Source organism: Macadamia integrifolia, chromosome 6 (assembly GCF_013358625.1).
Source record: "Macadamia integrifolia cultivar HAES 741 chromosome 6, SCU_Mint_v3, whole genome shotgun sequence".
Classification (NCBI taxonomy): Eukaryota; Viridiplantae; Streptophyta; class Magnoliopsida; order Proteales; family Proteaceae; genus Macadamia; species Macadamia integrifolia.
The window spans coordinates 10,244,034-10,252,770 of NC_056562.1; the positions used below are offsets into that span (position 1 = coordinate 10,244,034).

General features: G+C 36.2%; 1 protein-coding gene across 4 annotated transcripts in view; it reads left to right on the plus strand.

Annotated features, from left to right (window-relative positions):
* Positions 1 to 1,516: 1,516 nt before the first annotated feature.
* Positions 1,517 to 8,737, plus strand: part of LOC122082586 (probable trehalose-phosphate phosphatase C) — a 16,500-nt gene continuing 9,279 nt past the window's right edge. For 2 of the 4 annotated variants that reach the window (XM_042650255.1, XM_042650258.1), the window contains exon 1: positions 6,511 to 6,678. The gene's annotated coding sequence lies outside the window, so the exon portion shown is untranslated. Of the gene's footprint in view, positions 1,610 to 6,510; positions 6,679 to 8,404; positions 8,471 to 8,737 lie in introns of those variants that run through there. The other 2 variants (XM_042650256.1, XM_042650257.1) reach the window with 2 other exon arrangements.

Genomic DNA, 8,737 nt, shown 5'->3' on the forward strand with positions numbered 1-8,737 from the left:
TCCCCTTGACCTGAGGACTTCCCTTGTAGAGTGGTTTTATAAGACTATTTTTTATCATTGGAACTAAGAAAAAGAGAGTTTGAGATCTCTTGGCTTACTTTTAACCACGCGGGGCGGCTATCCGTATGTGTCCCAAAGTGATGTCCAATTTTGGTAATGGATAAACTCGAGACCAATAGCGAGGTGACCTCATGGACACATTCCAATGGAGTTTTATTATTGCCTGTGTATACAGTGTTGTTGCTTTCTTCCTTCTTTTTAATAAGATTTACAAAGTTGTTGGTCTAGCTTACATGGTACTTGTCCTTATCGTCATCAATCCAGGAATTGCCGAGAACACAACACTTCTGATCGTTTCTCTCCTCCTAGACTTCAATTGGGTAATATTTTATATGAATATTTTGTGGCATTTGGCTTAATTGATATCTGTTTTAGAAGAAGATTTCAAGAGTAGTGAAACCATGATCAAAAGCAAGGTCTTGATTAAGGGAAAGAAGATGGTTTCGTCTACCATCTTTTGGGTAAGTACAGAGACAATAATAATGGTTGCTAACTTTTATGCCACGACATTACCTGCTTTTTTTCTTTTGGTAAGTACGAATTAATAGTGCAATAAGATTTTCCATGGGTTTTAGAATAATTTCTTTGTCATTAAAATCAATTCTTCTCAATTGCATAATTATGTGGTATGCATGCACTTTTCATATGAAATGATCGGATATTGTTTCTCATTTTTCTTTTTGTGGCATATGTCAATGTTTTCTCTCTCCTCCTCATATGAAATGACATCTCTATCCTTTGAAGGGAAAGTAGGGAGTCTTAGGGAGAGCTGATGTAAGCCATGCTCCCGACTAAAAACATCATCACCTGACAAATTCAAATTCACACACAAAAAGTAAAAAAACTCCATGTCAAATCTGTTGGACTATGTTGATTTTGCTTGTCACTTGATCCATGGATAAAGATAAATTAGTGGAAAAATAAATTATTTAATTTCATGAGAGAGAGAGAGATTTTTTCTTTCCTTCTTATTTTTTATTTTGACAAATTCTTTATTTATCTTACTTAGGGAAAAAGAAGCCTAAAAGGCAATGTAACACTTGTTTTAGACACGGAGAAGAGCAAATCACCACCCTACCCATCATGAAAGGTAGAAATCCTATCGCTATTGATGCTTCTACTTGTACTCTCATTGACCCTTTCGCTGGTACAGCAGCCACACTGCCATTTAGGAATCCTGACCCCATATTTCATTTCAGAACTCAATATCTCACCTATGCAAATGTAGAAGTATCTATATATTAGGAAAAATATAAGGGTATTACTGTCATTTTAACAAAAATCATTAGTAGTAGTGAAATCCCCGTCTCTTTCTTTCTCCTATAAATAATCTTAGTTCGTTACGGTTATTTCATATCGCTTTCTCCTCCACCTCCACTTTTCTCTCTCTGCCTCTTCTCCTTGTGTCTCTCTCTCTCTCTCTCTCTCTCTCTCTTAATCATCTTCTAGTTTTCTGAGCTCGTTTTCTCGTTCTCAAGCTCTTCGAGCGGCGGAGAAGTACGAAGCCAGTAATGGAGTGAAGCTGTATATATCAATCAACGAACAAAGGGTAACTTCTTCGCGCTATCTCTTTTCAAATCTCTGTTTTGTTCGCTAGCTTTAGCATTACAGATATAAATTAATCAGCTTTTTGATTCAATCTTAATATCGAATTCTAACACATTACAGATTTTAATCTAGTTTTCGAATCTCTGTTCTTTCTCTTGCTCCGATCATCTGCTTGATCAAGTCCTTTAGCTTATTGTGATTCAAATCTAATATTCAATTTTTTTTTTTAGTCTCTGTTATGAACGATGAAGAAAAGAGAGAATTGGAAGAAGAAAATCTTTTTTTTTTTTTTTTCTCTCCCTTCTCTCATCACTGGACGAGATCTTCCTCTAATTAACTTCCGCCACTTCAATCTGGCGAAGTGGAGAAGGACGTCAGCTCTTTTAAATCTGGCCATTGCTCGGTACTCTTAATTCGCCATTATTGATAGCTCGATCTTTCTATTTTCCTCTATTTCCTTTAATTTTTTTCGCAACTGGTAGCGGAAACTCTTTCTCTCTCTCTCTCTCTAAAACGGTTGATGTTCCTTTTTTTTTTTTCCGAGGAGAAGCCTAATGGACGCAACACATAGGGGTCAAAGGACGAAAACACCCTTTATTTTTTACTCTTATTTTCTCGATTTTATTTTGCATCCGAAGTTTTATTTTTTACGAGAGCGTGTAGGTGCTGTATGTATCTACGTGGAGTAGAGATCTCATTGTACACATCAATTCTACGTGTGTGGATGATCCTTCCTATATATATTTATGTTTAGAAGAAATAAAAATGATACTTCCTGGTACTAAGAAATCCTAAATTTTTTGTAAGGAGATTTTGTTTTTTGGTAGGATTTTTTTGAAAGAGATTTCTTATTACTAAAAGAGGGGAAAAAAAAAGGAAAAAAAGATTGAAGCATCTTGTATTGAGACTCAAATCTTCTACGGCTAGCAGTGAGTAGCAATGAGGATTCAACGGCTGGAAAGGCTCTGGCATGCATCTTAACTGCCGAATGCTCACTGCCACTCACTGCCTCCAAATAGAAACTTTTTGTGCATTTTATTGAGTTTCCTTTATTTAATTAGAGAAGATTGGGTTTCATTTTAACATTTCTTGTTTTGTTATCTACAAAATACAATGCGAGGTTTCTCCATATATGCTTTACAAAAAATTTTTAAAAAATAAAAAAATGAAGCATTACTTTCTTTTTCCACTCTATGAGGTCTTTATGTGGGGATATCTGATCTAAGGGTGTTAAAAGTTTGCCTAAACCGACTGGTTGAGGACAGAGACCGGCCCAACTGATTACTAAACGTACTAATCTCAAACATTGATAGATTAATAATCATATGTTTCTGGTGCAAGGTAATTGCCCAACAATCATAACTAGGATTGAACATCGATAACCAAAAGTATATAGCTCGATTGACCCATTTAACATGATTATAGCCTATTTAAAGACTTTTGGTAGAACAATTACCAAATATGTCAACCATGCCTTGGCCTGTGAGGCCCGATTACCTAATTGGGATGAAACTAGTTGAAGCATTGCTTGGATGTAAATTGCAAAGCGAGTGGTCAGGCAATCAATTTGAAGAAATCTACTCTCTCTTTTAGCCCAAATGTTTCCCTAAAATTTAGACGTTGGTTCTCTCGTATACTTAGGATCTCACATACCAGAGGACCATGTAAATACTTGGGTTTACCAACATCTTTTTGGGTATAAAAAAGGATGCTATTTCAAGACATCTCAGAGAAAGCAGGGAAGAAATTTAGTGGATGGAAGAATAGACTGTTATGTCATGCGGGAAAGGAAATCATGATGAAATCAGTGGCCTTTTCCCTTGCCAACTATGCATGTTCCCACTTTAAGCTTCCTGAATCACACCATAATCACCTTCGAAAATCAGCTACAAATTACTTTTGGGGAGACAGTACTGAGAAGAGGAAGATACATTGGATCTCTTGGCGTCGTCTATGTCAGTCCAAGAGTAGAGGAGGACTGGGATTTAGGGACCCATCTTTACATAATAAAGCATTGTTGGCCAAAGTAGCTTGGAAACTGCGGAATGACCCAAACGCTACTTAGGCACGCTTCCTTAAAGCTATCTATTTCCCTAATTGTAATTTCATGGAGGCTTCAATGGGTGCAAACCCATCATGGGCGTGGAGAAGCATAATGGAGGGCCGAAAAGTTCTTAAAGCTGGGTTGCTATGGCATGTTGGAAAGGGAGAGAATGTTCAGATTTGGGGAGACAATTGGCTACCAAACCTACCACGGTTTCAACTCCAATATCCACCTCTTGAAGATTGCTCCTATGGCTTAGTAAGTGATCTCATTGATCAAGAAAATTGGACATGGAAAAGCTCAATCATAGACCGGTACTTTCACACTTCGGATCGAGTTGTAATCTATCAAATCCAACTCGATTTGTTCCCAAATGCTGACCAGCAGATCCGGGGTGCGGCAAAGGATGGAAAATTCACAGTTAAAAGTGCATACCACAAGATGTGCAATATTTGGAATAATATGGAGGAAGCACGACCCTCTACAACAACATCTCATACATGGAGTGAAGTTCCAACATCAGTTTAGAAAGAAATATGGGGTTGTAATACCTTACCAAAGGTCAAGAACTTTATGTGGAGAGCTTGTGCTAATGGACTTGCATCAAGTTCAGCGTTGCACCATTGACGGATACCGGTTGATCAACAGTGCCAACAATGTGGAGCGCCTTTAGAGTCTACTGATCACATTTTATTGGCATGTCCATTCGCAAGAGCTGTATGGTTTGGTTGTAGTCTTTCCTTCTTGGTTCCATAGGTTAGTAATGCTAAATTTGATGAGTGGATTGAGAATTGGTCCTCATTTGCAACATTAGGGAAGCCACGGTCTAAGGAGATCAAAACTTTATGCTCTTTTATCTCTTGGTTCCTATGGTGTTCTAGAAATGACAATGTTTTTGCAAGGAAGGACTGGACCCCTATGGATGTGATTGTGGCTGCCCTTAGAAAACCTATTAAAGGCTTTATAGCTGCTGCAGTGACATCATTGAATCTAGGATGGTAGGCCCCACCAATTGGCTTCTTAAAGTTAAACTATGACGCGTCATATCATCAAGAAAGGAAAAGGGGAGGGGTGGGCTTTGTGTTACGAAATCACCATGGATAACCCATCATAGCAGTGTCAAAACCCACCTCTTTTTGTGATGCAAAGGTAGGGGAGGCTTTGGCGATCAGGGATGGTGTCTTGGAAGCACTTTCTGAGGGAGTAGATCGCCTTCTTGTGGAGAGTGATAACCGAGAGGCGATATCTTACTTGCAAGACACATCTAAAGAATCAGCCATATCAGTACATGGGGTTATTGAGGATATCCGACACATCTCTACTTACTTGGAGTTTTGTAAGTTCCAGTATATTCCAAGGGCTGCTAATGTGTTAGCAGATACCCTTGCAAGGAGGGTCCAATCTATTACGGATAGGATTGTTTGTCCAAATTCTGATCATTGCCTATTTGTTTCAGTTGCATATGGTAGGAGTGTAGTCCATGCTGATGAATAGATCTTCTTTCTACAAAAAAAACAAAGAGTACGGAGACAATAATAATGATTGCTAACTTTTATGTCACGACATAGTTGGCCTTTTTTATTTATTTTTTGATAAATACGAATAGTAATGGCTGATATAGTCTACTTTTTTTTTCTTTTGGCAAGTACGAAGACATTAGTAATGGCCACTTACCTCTGCAAACTTTTATGCTATGACATAATATGCTTTTTTTTTTTTTTTTTTTTTTAAATTAAAGACAATGGTAACAATCACTAACTTTTATGCCACGACATAGTTTGCATTTTTTTTTTTTTTTGGTAAGTAAAATTAAAGACAATGGTAACAATCACTAACTTTTATGCCACGACATAGTTTGCATTTTTCTTTTTTTTTTGATAAGTAAAATTAAAGACAATGGTAATAGTCGCTAACTTTTATGCCACGACATAGTTTGCATTTTAATTTTGGTAAATACGATATAGTCTGTTTTGATTGTACAATGAATCTAACATGAGATGAATTATTGATAGCGCAATAAGATTTTTTATGGGTTCTAGAGTAATTTGTCTATCATTAAAATCAATGCTATTCAATTGCACAACTACGTGGCATGAATGCACTTTTCATATGTTTTCGCTTATGATCTATAATTAATCACAAGTGTTCCAAATGATTGGATATTGTTTCTTAATTTCCTTTCTGTGGCCTACGTCAGTGCTTTCTCCCTCCTCCTCATATGAAGTGACTTCTCTATCCCTTATAGGGGAAGGAAGGAGACCTAGGAAGCGCTGATGTAGGTCATGCTCCGTGACTAAAAACATCATCCCTTACAATATAAATTCACACAAAAATAAAAAAGATCCATGTCAAATCTGTTGGACTATGTTGATTTTGTTTCTCACTTGATCCATGGATAATTAGTGAAAAAAGAAATTATTTAATTGAGAGAGAGAGATTTCTTCTTTCCCTTTTTTTTTTTAGGGAAAAAGAAGCCTAAAAAACAATGTGACACTTATTTTAGACATGGAGAGGAGCAAATCACCTCCCTGCCCTTCATGAAAGGTAGAAATCCTACCACTATTGATGCTTCTATTAGTACTTCCATTGGCCCTTTTGCTGGTGCAGCGGCACACTGCCATTTTGGAACCCCCCCCCCCCATTATTTCATTTCAGAACTCAATCCCTCACCTATACAAATGTAGAATTATCTATATATTAGGGAAAAATAAGGGTATTACTGTCATTTTAACAAAAATCATTCGGTGAATCACAAATTAGTAAGGTTACGAATTCCTTAACCCCACCGCGTCTCTCTCTTTCTCCTATAAATAACCTTTTAGTCCATTACGGTTATTTCATCTCGCTTTCTCCTCCACCTCCACTTTTCTCTCTCTGCCTCTTCTCTCTCTCTCTCTCTCTCTCTCTCTCATTAATCATCATCTAGTTTTTCAAGCTCGTTTTCTGGTTCTCAAGCTCTTCGAGCGGCGGAGAAGTACGAAGCCAGTAATGGAGTGAAGCTGTATAAATCAATCAACGAACAAACGGTAACTTCTTTGCGCATCTCTGTTTTGCTTGCTAGCTTTCGCATTACAGATATAAATTAATCTGCTTTTCGTTTCAATCTTAGTATCGAATTCTAAAGCATTACAGATTTTTAATCTGATTTTCAAATCTCTGTTCTTTCTCTTTCTCCGATCATTTGCTTAATTAAGTCCTTTAGATTACTGTGTTTTAAATCTAATATTCTTTTTCTATTTTTTGGTAGTCTCTGCAATTGTTTCTCCATGCATTTTGATCGATTAATTTTTTTGTGAAAATGTTAAGATTTGCATGATCGATGAAGAAAAGAGAGAATTGGACGAAGAAAATTTGTTTTTTTCCCCCTCTCCCTTTCTCATCACTGGACGAAATCTTCCTCTTAACTTGCGCCAATTCAATCTGACGAAGTGGAGAAGATCATCGGCTCTTTTAAATCTGACCATTGCTCGGTACTCTTAATCCGCCATTATTGATAGCTTGATCTTTCTATTTTCCTTATTTTTTTAAAATTTTTTTAGCACTTGATAGTGGAAACTCTCAGAGAGAGAGAGAGAGAGATTACCCAAAAACGGTTGATGTTCGTTTTTTCTTTTTCCGAGGAGAAGCCTATTCGATGCAACACACAGCAGTCAAAGGACGAAAACACCCTTTATTTTTACTCTTATTTTCTCCATATTATTTTTCTTCTCAAGTTTAATCTCTTAAGAGTGCGCGTAGGTGCCGTGTGTATCTACGTGGAGTAGAGATTTTTTTTTTGATCTCATTAGGCACATCATTTCTACGTGTGGTCCTCAGTGTGTATATATATATATATTTTCGGTAGAATTTTTTTGATAAAGATCGAAGCATTTTGTATTGAGTCTCCTTTTCTTATCTAGAGAAAGATTGGGTCATATTTTGAATAGTGTGGTAATTTTTATTCTCTACTTTATAGAAAAAAAAAAAAGAGAAGAGTTTTCTATGTTAACTTGAGAGCCAATTGGAGCAAACAAAGAAACATCAATAGGGGTGGAATGTTCGTTTGGCACGGTCATTTGCCCACCCTGCCCTATGTGCATACACTACGATCGTTCTTCCCCACACCCTTAAAAATATATATATATATATATATATATATAAGAAAGGGTCTGGGTTTATAAATTTTTTTATATATTTATTTTTGAACTTGGTTTTCATTCAACAATAAAGAAGAGATTCATCCACAAGATATTTAAAAATTTCATCAATAAGGTGAGATAAGTTGTTTCAAAAGTTAAATTATAGTGCCAAACCGCCATGGAGAAAGAGATTATTTCTTCTCCTTGCATGACAAAAAACTTTCTTCTTAATTTTCTTAGAATGTTCAAGTCCAAGATTCTATTTGACTGCATGGATAATTTTGTGTGAAAACTTGCCTTCAAGCCATATAAAAATGCTAAGAAATAGCCATTTCCTAATAAACCTAGCCCTTACAAGTGACATTTAAGTAATTTGAAACATTCAGTGTATGGTTTCAGCTTGTACTTGTCAACGTCTAGTCATTCCTATGGTTTTATAAGTTAAATTTTGTATTATAAAGATGTTTCTATTTTAATATTGTATCTAATAATATGAATACTATCTTTTTTTTTTTTTTTGTCTTTTCAAATCGCTTTCTCCTCCGCCTCTACTTTTCTCTCTCTGCCTCTTCTCCTCGTTTCTTCTCTCTCTCTCTTTCACATGAATCATCTTCTAGTTTTTCGAGCTCGTTTTTTCGTTCTCAAGCTCTTCAAGCGACGGAGAAGTACGAAGCTGTATAAATCAATCTACGAACAAAGGGTAACTTCTTCGCGCATCTCTTTTCAAATCTCTGTTTTGTTCGCTAGCTTTTGCATTATAGATATAAATAAATCTGCTTTTCGATTCAATCTTAATATAGAAAAGAGAGAATTGGAAGAAGAAAATTTGTTTTTTTCCTTTTCCCTCTCCCTTCTCTCATCCTTGGACGAGATCTTCCTCTTAACTTGCTCCATTTCAATCTGGTGAAGTGGAGAAGATTACCTGTGCTTTTAAATCTGGTCATTGTTTTTTTTTTTTTTTTTTTTT